Source organism: Chiloscyllium plagiosum, unplaced genomic scaffold (assembly GCF_037043375.1).
Source record: "Chiloscyllium plagiosum isolate Xiang-an unplaced genomic scaffold, Cpla_swu_hap1 HiC_scaffold_10, whole genome shotgun sequence".
In the NCBI taxonomy this organism is placed as follows: domain Eukaryota; kingdom Metazoa; phylum Chordata; class Chondrichthyes; order Orectolobiformes; family Hemiscylliidae; genus Chiloscyllium; species Chiloscyllium plagiosum.
The window spans coordinates 42,978,472-42,992,160 of record NW_028270148.1 but is presented as its reverse complement, the minus strand read 5'-3'; the positions used below and the strand labels follow the sequence as shown (position 1 = coordinate 42,992,160).

Here is a 13,689-nt window from a genome sequence, read left to right as displayed (position 1 = left end):
AAGGACCCCGGCCCATGCGCAGCGCTTCGTGCAGCGAGGAGGGGGTTGGCTTTGCTGAAATATCTCGGTTCATTTTCCTTACCAATTCCAGAACATTTCGCTTCTACTTTTGAAGGAAAACACAATAAAAGAAATATATCTCCATCACATACAAGTAATAACCCCGGCTTCCAAAATCCTTGACAATCGCAAGATATTTGCCCTTCCAAACCGATGATGTCATGTGATCCTGGGCCCCAGCAAGAACAAAATTTCAGTCCAATTTCGACAATAAAACACAATTTATTAGGATCATTTTTTTTTCTTATTGCTTTGGAGAGTTGGGGATATGGAGGGGTGAGGGGGAAACTTACAAGGAAACCGAGTTTTTTTTCCTCCCCCTTTTGAAAATAAATATTCCCGCAATGGAAATGTTATTCGACGAAATCAAGAAAAAAAATTGGGAAGTAAAACATTCAAAGGGAACAGAATAACGATCCTCGCACTTGCCTAAAAATAAGTTTTCAAACATTTCCCATTCCCCACTTTCGCCCCCCCCACCCCAAGAGGAAAAAAAAGGCACATGAAACAAACATATGTTCACACAAAGCAAAGTGGTTTGTTTTTTTTTAAAAGAAAGGCGATTTAAAAAAATAATAAAGACAGACGTGTAATGTTTTCTACATTTATAAAACGTGTTTTTTTTCCTTACAGGAAAATGCCCTGAACAGCTCTTACTTTTCAATGTGTGTGGAGTTGGATTTTTTTTGTTCTTGGTCATCTCGCCCCTGATTTGATGGCGAGGAAACCCCGTTGACAAGGCACGCTTCATGACGGTGAGTTCCTTCAGTGTATTATAATTTTGTGATAAAATTTTCAAGGAAAAAAAACAACTCCTTCGGGGAGGGGGGGGGGGGGAAGCAAGAAAAAAAAGGGTCTAAGGGAAAATATATTTTTGGAAAAAAAACCACCTCCCCATCTTTAGGAACTGCAGCAGCAAACCGAGGGGAAAATATAATAATCACCCAACAACGATAACAGCACCAAAAGAAAAAAAAGCTATTCAAGTGGCCCACTTCTTTATACAAAATATACTCTTAACCCCCCCCCTGTTTTCGTTCTCTCCTAAACCCCTCACCCCACCCCTTTCCCTTTCATCTCCATCCTGTCCCCAAACTAAATGAGTCATTGTACAGAGAAAGCCGTTCGAAAATATTTTTTTTCTTTCCGCCCCCGTGATCACGACCAGTCTTTTTTTAAGAACCCAAGAAAAAACAAAAAATAGATCAGAGCGAGGGAGAGAAATAATCGTCCGAGATCCCTCCCTCTTTTTTTTCCTGCTTTCTAAGCGGTTTTGTCTGGAATCACGGGCGGCTGTTAGTATCATCATTTGGTAAATTGACCTCACGGGGTTATTTTTCAAAACGGCGATTCTAGATTCTCCCAGTAGATGTTTTTCTTTTCTCTCCCCCTCCCTTCTCTCCACCTTCGTCGCCTCAAAGACGGCAAGAGACCGGAGAGAACAAAAAAAAACTCGAGCAAAGATGGATGAAGCTCGACAGTCGGCGCCGCCTTTGTTTGTTTCTAAGCGCTCCGTTACAGATGTTTAAAAAAAGACACACAAATCTGCGGATTACTAGCGTTACCGAACAGATGCTGTCCCTCGGCGGCTTAAAACAAAATAAACCTTAAACTCGACGCTGAAGAGGAAAAAAACTAAGAAGCCGTTTGCTCCGCTCCTCCCGTTCATGGCGATGGGCGGGATTGGAGGTCGATCTTTGGTTTTATTTTCAGACTTTTATTTTCTCTCTTCCCTTCTGATGGTCTCTGACTCATTTTCATCTGCTTTTTTTGCTAAAACTCTTGTTTAAGGAATGGACGGTTGTTTTTTTTTAAATAAACTATTGCGATGTTAATTATTCCTCCCCATCCTCATTTAAACCTTAAAATACATTGTTGTTTACTGGTTGGACTGTTATTCCAGATATTTTAAAATAAAACAATCGACTAATAATCGGCGTATTTCAGTGTCCCACCGTCGGTTATTATTTTGGTGTCGATTATCCTTCAGTTTCGTGGCTTTCATCTCCATATATTTTCGTGTAAATATATCGCTGGAAATGCTCACTCTTTGGAAAAAAAACAAAATATTTTCTTTCCTTCCTTTATTCGGTGCCCATCTAAAGTTGACAAAAAAAATTACACGACCCTATTTTTCTATTTGTTCAGAAAAAAAATCCAAAAGTGTTGCATCTGTGGGCGGGATTTCGAAGGTTTTGTTCAAATTTGGTCTCGACCTTTTTTTAAAGATAAGCTGAAATAGTGAATAGCCCTCATTTTTATCATTTCAAACCGTATTTTGGATAGTTTTCCTCGTTGGACAGCTAGTTTTTGCCTTTTCGTTTGCAGGCCCCAGAATCTTTTGCACGCCCTTAAAAACGGTTTAAAAATACTTAATTCTATTGATTATGTTGGCAATAAACAGTTCGGTTTTCGAATAGCAAACGCTGTTGTTCATAATTTCACTCCGGGAAATGACCACGCTGGCTCTGTGCCAACATTGATTGCGCAGTTTAAATTTGTAGCATCGCCATTATAGCTGTTTGAACCCATCGGACATTTCAGTTGGGCAAACGTTCATGTTTCCAATGCGGCCTAATATAAAATATTTTTCTAACATTTAATTTTTGATTATGATATGTACTGTACAAGTGTTGACGTAATAAAAATGTAAATGTTTGCGTGCTTTCGTTGAACGGCATTTGTAAACGTTCTGTTAACTGAATGCAGTGTGGCCCTTTAAAGATTGTAGTTTTAATATTGCTCAAGGACCGACACTGGAAATTTCAAGGGCTTCAAAAAATGTTATTAACCTGCATTACAAGCTAAGACAAAAACAGTTTAGCTTTTTTCAAAGCTTCTACGTGTCCCAGAGATGTGGACATTAGTAAGGCTACTTAGCATCTTATGGAATAGGTCATCGATCCTGTAAAAAAAAATTCCCGGTTTTGCAGCATATACAAAAATTGATTTCACTACATTTGTGTTAATGCAAAATCTGGAGCTTGAAACAACTGGCCTTTGATTCCACGTTGGTAGCTTGTGCTGTAAAGATGGTCATCTTTCAAGTAAAATTGTGACATCCTTCACTTGAAGGAATTATGGTTAATGCTAAGAATCTAAATAAGACTGGAGAACACAGTACATTTTGCCAAATGGGCCCATTTTCAGAATTAATGGATTTGAATATGCAATTCTGGCATTAAAGAATATTTTTTCAAAATCACTGATCACACATTAGAGGTAGGAGTTTATTATTTTGAACCTAGTGTTTTCAAAAGTGACGTAAAAAGTACAAACATAAATTGTCATTTATAAAAGATATAGGTTAACACTTGAGCAAGTGGGGATACAAATTTGATTCTGCAAGTGGCAGGTTTGACAATGAACTTATGGAAGAGGTATGAATTGACTGTCAGTTCCTTGAACATGTCATGTTCCAAATGTTCTTAATTTCACACTCACATTTGAACTTCATTCTGGCTTGTACACATGTCACAGCACAATTAACCTTTATCAAAGACATCAGTGGTAGTGGCACACACACCTCGAGCCTTCTGGAGCCTGTGACACAGTTGATCTTACAATCACTACCCTTTGCGTAAAAACGTTTTTCCTTAGGTCCCTTTTAAATCCTTCCCCTCTCACCCTAAACCTTTCCCTCTAGTTTCGGACTCCCCCAACCCAGGGAAAAGACCTTGTCTACTTACCCCATCTATGATTTTTTGTCATATAAATGATTTGGATGTGACCGTAGGAGGTTTAGTTAGTAAGATTGGAGATGTAGTGGACAGCAAAGAAGGCTATCTCAAAGTACAATGGGAACCTGAGTGGCAGATGAAGTTGAATTTAGATAAAAATGCTGTATTTTGGAAGGGCAAATCAGGGCAGGTCTTATACATTTAATAGTAAGGTCCTGGTGAGTGTTGTTGAACACAGACTCTGAAGTGCAGGTTCATAATTCCTTGAAAATTGAGTCTCAGGCACTTAGGATAGTGAAGAAGGCATTTAGTATGCTTTCCTTGGTCAGACCATTGAGTATAGGAGTTTGGAGGTCATGTTGCAGCTGAACAGGACATTGATTAGACTATGTTTGGAATATTGCATGCACTTCTGGTCTCCCTCCTATTGGAAGGATGTTATGAAACCTGGAAGGGATTAGAAAAGATCTACAAGGATGTTGCCAGGGTTGGAGGATTTGAGGCTATAGGATGAATAGACTGGGATTGATTTCCCTGGAGCATCTGAGACTTGAGGGGTGATCTGATAGAGGTGTATAGAATTATGAGGGACGTAGATGGGGTAAGTAGACAAGGTCTTTTCCCTGGGTTGGGGGAGTCCGAAACTAGAGGGAAAGGTTTAGGGTGAGAGGGGAAGGATTTAAAAGGGACCTAAGGAAAAACGTTTTTACGCAAAGGGTAGTGCTTGTATGGAGTGAGCTGCCAGAGGACGTGGTTTAGGCTGGTACAATAACAGCATTTAAAAGGCTCCTGGATGGATGTATGAATAGTAAGGGTTAAGACAGATATGGGCCAAGTGCTGGCAAATGGGACTGGATTAATTTAGGATATCTGGTCGGCATGGATGAGTTGGACCGAAGGATCGCGTGTCCATCTCTATGATTCTGTGACTCTTTCTACAGTGTCCAGGTGGGTTAGACTGCCCATCTTTGCTTCCATTTTTATTTGTCCAGATGTAGCCAGAAACACTCCAATAATGGCTTCTCTCTCGTGGTTGCCAGGCGCTCCCCCACAGATCTTTCTTGGCATATCCTGTTTGTCATTTACACGCAGTTCTTCAATTATGTTATCTGAAACTTGTTATGTCTAGAACCCACACGAGATTCCTTCATTTATTACAATTCTGGATAGAATACCCCAAGTTGTTCAGTTCCCAGATGAGGGATGACCTGCATCCCTATCTTTATTCACCATTGCCTTGGTTAAAAAGGGTCAATTATGGATACCCTTCTCCCAGACATGAACTTGTGTTTTAAAAGCAGCCAATTCATTTAGGTTCCCTTGAATTAAAATAAATTTGTAAGATATGCAAGAAAAAAACAGCAATGCAACACACATTAGAAATGAGATGAATTAAAAAAAGATAAAAGTTTTTAAAAATGCATTAGTCTCTGAATTATTAGCGAAGAACATATAGTTAAATGTGCTGAAAATGTGTTGCTGGAAAAGCGCAGCAGGTCAGGCAGCATCCAGGGAACAGGAGAATCGACGTTTCGGGCATAAGCCCTTCTTCAGGAATGAGGAAAGTTTGTCCAGCAGGCAACCCAACCACCCTGTGGCTCAACATTTCAACTCCCCCTCCCACTCCACCAAGGATATGCAGGTCTTTGGATTCCTCCATCGCCAGACGACAACAAAACGACGGTTGGAGGAAGAGCGCCTCATCTTCCGCCTAGGAACCCTCCAACCACAAGGGATGAACTCGGATTTCACCAGTTTCCTCATTTCCCCTCCCCCCACCTTGTCTCAGTCAAATCCATCGAATTCAGCACCGCCTTCCTAACCTGCAATCATCTTCCTGACCTCTCCGCCCCCACCCCAGTCTGACCTATCACCCCCACCTTGACCTCTTTCCACCTATCACATTTCCAACGCCCCTCCCCCAAGTACCTCTTCCCTACCTTTTATCTTAGCCTGCTGGACAAACTTTCCTCATTCCTGAAGAAGGGCTTATGCCCGAAACGTCGATTCTCCTGTTCCCTGGATGCTGCCTGACCTGCTGCGCTTTTCCAGCAACACATTTTCAGCTCTGATCTCCAGCATCTGCAGACCTCACTTTGCCATATAGTTAAATGTGTCTTACAATAGACATTATTGTTCGTTGAACAATTGATTTCACATTCCTTTTGCAGATTATTTGAGATTCTGTATTTTTATTTCTTTTCAACTATCCTTGAATTCTAGCATTCAGGGTGAGTGTCTTTTTATTGTCCTATTTCCTTTTTTTATCTCCTGTAGCACTCTGTGGGAAATTCTGTACCTGCAGTGTAAGGATAACCTGGGAATAGTTCTTTAACTGTAACCTTCACAGCATGTGTGCATTCAAAACCAAGCTGGTACACACCAAAATATACAGTCCCACTAGTGCCCTTCACAGTGTTGTCAAAACTGGCTTTTTAACTGCTGTGATTGTGTCTGCTCTTTGGGCCAGGGATTGTCAGCCCTTTGTTACCTTTGTAGTCACAGATCACAGTCCAGTCTGTTTTTGTAGTTTCTTTGACACTACAAGGCCTTAAGTTCCATTGCTATTTCTCTTTCCAAACAGCCAGTTAATTTACATCCAAAGCCACAAATGTTGGAATTACAAGTTAAAATGAATGTTGATATCATCCATCTCTAACTCACCACCGGTTTCCCAGATCAATCTACTTTTGTCATGCTGCTTGTTCAACATCCAGTATTGGACAAGCAGGAGGTCCTTCCATTTAAATATTGTAAAGTTCACAACCATCAAACTCTAGGTATTAACCCCACCCATCATAGAGTTTTACAGTTTAACAACATGAAAGGAGACTCATTGTGTTAATGCTGGTCGTCAACCACCATCTAGTCAGTTTCCAGCTTTTGGCTTGTGCCTATGATGCCTCAAATGATTATCTAAATACTACTTAAATGCAGTGATGGTTCTTGCTTCTCCCAGCCTTTCAGAAGGTGAGTTCCAGATACCCAGCATCCTATGGGTGAAAAAGGATTTCATAATTCCTATCTAAATCTCCTGTCATTTACATTAAATCTATCCCTTTGATTATTGATCTCTGTACTCAGGAAAGTTTTTCTTCCTTTCTATACCCCTTTATAACTTTTTACGTCAGTCAGGTTTCCCCCTCAGCCTGCTCTGTTCTAAGGAAAACAACTGTAGACCAGAGAGTTTCTCTGCATTGCAGAAACACCTCTGACAAGGCAACATCCTGGTGAATTTCATCTGCACCCTCTCTATTGCAGTCAATTCCTGCCTGTAATATGTACAGTTGTGGTTGCCACATTACTCAAGCCAATTCCTACCTGACATACAGTGCCATCAAAACTTCTCTGCTTTTGTATTCAGTGCTTTAGCTAATAAAGGCAAGTAGCCCATATGCCTTCTTAGCCACTTTATCAAAATGTCCCGTTGCTCACAAGAATTTATGGTCATATGTATATTGAGATTGAAACAGCCAGCCACTGTGGCAGCCACTCCATCCTATTTGATCTTGAACTGATTTGCCTTTTTTTAATTACAAAACTATACTTTATTCTTAAAAACTCTGTGTAATATACATCTTATAAATGCAGTTCTGCTCTGTACAGTATCATATCAAGGAAACAAACAAAAGATTGGAGTTTGACTCTATCCAAAAAAAACCCCTCTCACACATACAATACTATATTTACGTACATGTGGCTTTTGCCTGAAACATCGGTTTTCCTGCTGCTCAGAAGCAAGCCTGACCTGCTGTGCTTCTCCAGTGCCACACTCTTGACTCAGGATCTCTTACATGCCTATGGCACAGATTCTTGTCCCATGACAAACTGACTCAGCTGGCTTGCCTAACCTGAAAGACCCTGCAGTTTTCCAATATAGAATCTCACTGCTTTTTAACTACTTTATTCCAGAATATTGCCTTCGATATCTGACACAAGCCTATTTTCTACATTGATGACATTATGAAGAACTGACAGCATCAGCTTTTCATTTGTCAATTAGTTTGATAAATAATTCCAGTTACCTTTTCTGCACCATATCTCATCAGTCATGTTGAGTTAGCGTATATGCTATTTTATATTAATTAGGTATTAACAACAAAATAGAGCAGGTAAAAAGTGCTGTTACTTGCATGTGGAATAAATGTAGAGAAGTCTGTAACAAATGCTTCACACTTGAACAAAGTCTGAGTAAGGTGATCCGAAAGCTGAGAAAGAGCTTAAAATTCCGTACGTGCTTATACAGTAGGAAGTTCACTATGTTAACTGACCACCAAGCCCTTGCAATCATACTTGCTTTAAAGAAAGGACTACCATTCCTAGTGGCAGCACTGTGGCTTCAGAGATAGGTGTTGATTTTTCTGGTGCTTCAGATTACAGATATTACAGATCATTAGTCAGCAGATCATGCAAATGTAGACATTCCATTTAGATTTCCCATGAGGACTGCTCGATTTCTAGCCTGAGTTACTTGTAAATAACTTTATATTCACAATTAGCATGCCAGTGTCTGTCAGCGAAATTAATGAAGAAACTTAAAGGGTCCGGTGGACAGTGATGTGCTCAACCAAGTCACAGATGGGTGGCCCAAAGAATGTGATAGTGAGAAATTGCGTGAGTATTTCACCAAAAAATTAACTAACTAGATCAATGCCACCTCCTAACGCATTTAAAAGTCATTATTTCGCCAAGGTTGCCAGAGGAAATGTATCACAAAGACATACGGATAATTCATATAAATTCTGTAGCAAGGAGACTTGGTGAGTCACTGCACTGCATTTTATACGTGGTACACTCTACAGCCATTGTCCACCAATGATGGGAGTGAATGGTCAAAAAGATTAATGGGGTACCAATCAAGCCAACTGGTTACCGATCAATGCCTAAAATGTTGACTTTCCTGCTCCTCGGATGCTACCTGACCTGCTATGCTTTTTCCAGCACCATACTTTTCGACTACTGTAAAGAACCAAACTGCATTTGTGACAATGTATATACATAAGACATTTTTAATGAATAAAGCATATTTTTGAAATAAAAAAAAGTGTTAGACAAGCTTGGGGCAGCTGCAGCCAAGATGCAATGGGGTAAGACCACTGTCTGAGGTCTTCCTGCTGAAGTTAATTGAGGGTCAGTTTAATTACTGGACCCTCCTGGTACCTCACATGTATGTAAATATAGTATTGTGTGTGTGTGAGAGAGGTCTTTTATTTTGGATAGAGTCAAACTCCAATGTTTTATTTGTTTCCTTGATATGATATTGTACAGAGCAGAACTGCATTTGTGATATATATTACACAGATTTTTAAAGAATAAAGTATATTTTTGAAATTAAAAAAGGCAAATCAGTTCAAGATCAAATAGGATGTAGTGGCTAGCACAGACTGTTTCAATCTCAATATACATATGACCACAAATTCTTGTGAGTAACGGACATTTTGATAAAGTGGCTAAGAAGGCATATGGGCTACTTGCCTTTATTAGTTGAAGCACTGAATACAAAAGCAGAGAAGTTTTGATGGCACTGTATGTTAGGTAGGAATTGGCTAGAGTTCTGTGGCAACCAGAACTGTATATATTACAGGCAGGAATTGACTGCAGTAGAGAGGGTGCAGATGAAATTCACCAGGATGTTGTCAGATAGTTAGAAACTAGGCCAGTTTGACTGATAATGTTGCATTGGGAGACTGCTGGAGTCAACAATTGAGAAAGCGATAGTACAACGTTTAGGAATTCAAATCATGTTCATATTACATTGTCTTATGGAAGGGAAATCATATTTCATGTGACATATTTGGATTTCCAAAGGCATTTGATAAAGTGGCATAAGTTTTTATTAGTTGAAACTTTATTGCTGGAACAGCACAGCAGGTCAGGCAGCATCCAGGGAACAGGAGATTCGACGTTTCGGGCACAGGCCCTTCTTCAGGAATCCTGAAGAAGGGCCTGTGCCCGAAACGTCGAATCTCCTGTTCCCTGGATGCTGCCTGACCTGCTGTGCTGTTCCAGCAATAAAGTTTCAACTTTGATCTCCAGCATCTGCAGACCTCACTTTCTCCTATAAGTTTTTATTATACAAGCTAAGAGCTCATGATGAGTATATTAGCATGGAAGAGGAGTAACAATCAGGAAGCAAAGTGTTGGGATAAATGGATCATTTTCAGGTTAGAAAACTGCAACTCATGGCGTGCTACAGGGGCTTCAACAATTTAATCTGTATGAATGACCTAGATGAAAGAACAGTGTATTAGAGCAACATTTGTTGGTTGCACAAATGGGAAGCAATTTGTGAGGAACAATCAGAGTCTGAAAAGGGATAGAGATAAAGTGATTTGGTAAAGATTTGGCCAATGGAATATAATGAAGGAAAATGTGAGGTTATCCATTTAGGTAGAATGGCTACCATCTCACCTTAAACCTATGCCCTTTAGTTTTGGACACCCCCATTCCTGGAGAAAAGACCTCAGTCTATTCACCCTCTTCCTGTAGCTCAAACCCTCCAATTTGGCAACATCTTTGTAAATCTTTTCTGAACCCTTTCAAGTTTCACAACATCCTTCCAATTAGCGGTTCCTTACTTTGCCAGTTCTCTAGTCCTAGATTATCCCACAAGGAGAAACAGCCACTCTGCATCTGTCCTGTCAAGCCCTGTAAGAATCTTATATGTTTCAATAACATTACCTCTCAATTCTTCTGAATGCCAATGAATATAAGCCCAACCTACTCAATCTTTCCTTGTAAAACAATCCTCCATACCCAGGATCAACCAAGTGAACCATTTCTAAACTGACTGCAATGTCAGTATATCTTTTCTTAGATAAGGGGACCAAAATGATCACAATAGTCTAAGTGTTGTCTAACTAGTGTTTTGTATAAGTTTAGCAAGATTTGCCTGTTTTGTACTACATTTCCTTTGAAACAAAGGCCTGCATTCCATTTACCTCCTGCTAAACATATATGCTAGCTTTATTTAATGTATGGAGGAGTACTCCCAAACCCCTCTAAGCAGCAGCTTTCTGCAGTCTTCCTACATTTAATTAACGTTTGGCTCCTTTGCACTTCTTTCCAAAGTGCATAATGTCTTTTCCTTTCCCACATTATATTCAATGTATGAATTTTTTTGCCCGTTTGCTTAACCTGTCTGTATCCCTCTACAGACTCTTTGTGTCATCCTTAAATATAAGGAGCAAGAGGGTAACTAGAGAATGGGTTGGCCTACTCAAGGACAAAGGAGGAAAGTTATTTTTGCAAGGTTTGTGAAGGTTTGTAGCTCAGATTGAGGTTTAGGGTGTAGGTTTGCTCGCTGATCTGTAGGTTTGGTATCCAGATGTTTCATTACCTGGCTAGGTAACATCATCAGTGGCGACCTCCAAGTGAAGCGAAGCTGTTGTCTCCTGCTTTCTATTTATATGTTTGTCCTGGATGGGGTTCCTGGGGTTTGTGGTGATGTCATTTCCTGTTCGTTTTCCGAGGGGTTGATAGATGGTATCTGGATCTATGTGTTTGTTTATGGAGTTGTGGTTGGAGTGTCAGGCCTCTAGGAATTCTCTGACATGTCTTTGCTTAGCCTGTCCCAGGATAGATGTGTTGTCCCAGTCAGAATGGTGGTTTTTTTTTCATCCGTGTGTAGGGCTACGAGGGAGAGAGGGTAATGTCCTTTTGTGGCTAGCTGGTGTTCATGTAACCTGGTGGCTAACTTTCTTCCTGTTTGTCCTATGTAGTGTTTGTGGCAATCCTCGCATGGAATTTTGGAGATGACGTTGGTTTTGTCCATGAGTTGTACTGGGTCTTTAAAGTTTGTTAGTTATACGTGGAGGAAGGTTATACGTGGAGTCAGAGGAAATGGGTGAGATTCTTAACGAGTACTTTGCATCAGTATTCGCCGAGGAGAGGGACTTGACGGATGTTGAGGTTAGGGGTAGATATTTGATTACTCTTGGTCAACTTGACATAAGGAAGGAGGAAGTGTTGGGTATTCTTAAAGGCATTAAGGTGGACAAGTCCCCAGGTCAGGATGGGATCTACCCCAGGTTATTGAGGGAAGCGAGAGAGGAAATAGCTGTGGCCTTAACAGATATCTTTGCAGTATCCTTGAACACAGGTGAGGTCCCAGAGGACTGGAGAATTGTTAATGTTGTGCCCTTGTTAAGAAAGGTAGCAGGAATAATCCAGGTACTTATATACGGGTGAGCCTGACATCAGTGGTAGGGAAGCTTCTACAGAAAATTCTGAGGGATAGGATCTATTCGGAGAGATAGGATCTATTCCCAATTGGAAGAAAATGGGCTTATCAGTGATAGGCAACATGGTTTTGTGCAGGAAAGGTCATGTCTTACCAACTTAATAGAATTATTTGAGGAAGTGACAAAGTTGATTGATGAGCGAAGGGCTGCAGATGTCATATACATGGACTTCAGTAAGGTTCACCATGTAGGCTGATGGAGAAAGTGAAATTGCTTTCAGGGCATACTAGCTAGATGGATAAAGAACTGGCTGGGCAACAGGAGACAGAGAGTAGTAGTGGAAAGGAGTTTCTCAAAATGGGGACCTGTGACAGGGATCCGTGCTGGGACCACTGTTGCTTGTGATATATATAAATGATTTGGAAGGAGGTATAGGTGGTCTGATTAGCAAGTTTGCAGATGACACGAAGATTGGTGGAGTAGCAGATAGTGAAGGGGACTGTCAGAGAATGTAGCAGAATATAGATAGTTTGGAAAGTTGGGCAGAGAAATGGCAGATGGAGTTCAATCCAGGTAAATGTGAGGTGATGCATTTTAGAAGATCCAAGAGCGAACTATACAGTTAATGGAAAAGTGCTGGGGAAAGTTGATGTACAGAGAAATCTGGGTTTTCAGGTCCATTGTCCTCTGAAGGTGGCAATGCAGGTCAAGAAGGCATATGGCATGCTCTCCTTCATCGGACGGGGTATTAAGTACAAGAATTGGCAAGTCAGATTATAGTTGTATAAGACTTTGGTTCGGCCACATTTGGAATAGTGCATACAGTTCTGGTCGTCACATTACCAAAAGGATGTGGATGCTTTGGAGAGGGTGCAGAGGAGGTTCACTAGGATGTTGCCTAGTATGGAGGGCACTAGCTATGAAGAGAGGTTGACTAGATCAGGATTATTTTCATTAGGAAGACAGAGGTTAAGGGGGGACCTGACTGAGGTCTACAATATCATGAGAGGTATAAACAGGGTGGAAAGCAAGAAGCTTTTTCCGACATTTGGGGACTCAATTACTAGGGGTCACGAGTTCAAATTGAGAGGGGAAAATTTCAGCAGAGATGTGCGTGGAAAGGTCTTTACTTAGAAGAGGGTTGGTGCCTGGATTGCGTTACCAGCGGAGTGGTAGAGGTGGACACGATAGCGTCATTTAAAATGTTTCTAGACAGATACATGAATGGGTAGGGAGCAAAGGAATACAGACCCTTAGAAAATAAGTGACAGGTTTAGATAGAGGATCTGGATCGATGCAGGCTTGGAGGGCCGAAAGGCCTGTTCTTGTGCTGTAATTTTCTTTGTTCTTTGTTCTTACCACTTGACTTTCCATGTATTTTTGTGTCATCTGCAAACTTGGCTATAGTATGTTTACTTTCCTCATCTAAGTCACTTATCTATTATGAATAATTGTGTCCCCAACCCTGATCTCTGTGGCATTCCATTAGTTACAGGTTGCCATCTTGAAATTATTCTAATTCTCTGCCTTCTGTTAACCAATTTTCTAACCATGCTAACATACTATATGCACCACCTTTTTAAATACCTTCTGGAAGTCCAAATATATTATATCCATGGGGTTCTCTTTATCTGTACCTCTCCATGGAATTGTAATAATTCTGACGGGCGTGATTTCCCCTTCATGAAGCCATGCTGACTCTGATTTATGAAATTATGTGCTTCCAAGTGCTCTGCTTTTACATCCTTTATAATACACTCACATAT

General features: G+C 40.5%; 1 protein-coding gene across 3 annotated transcripts in view; it reads left to right on the top strand.

The window, feature by feature from the left end:
- Positions 1–7: 7 nt before the first annotated feature.
- bicral (BICRA like chromatin remodeling complex associated protein) overlaps positions 8–13,689 on the top strand; it is a 72,648-nt gene continuing 58,966 nt past the window's right edge. For 2 of the 3 annotated variants that reach the window (XM_087991298.1, XM_043695715.2), the window contains exons 1-2: positions 8–154; positions 694–815. The gene's annotated coding sequence lies outside the window, so the exon portion shown is untranslated. The remainder of the gene's footprint in view (positions 155–693; positions 816–13,689) is intronic. The other variant, XM_087991299.1, reaches the window with a different exon arrangement.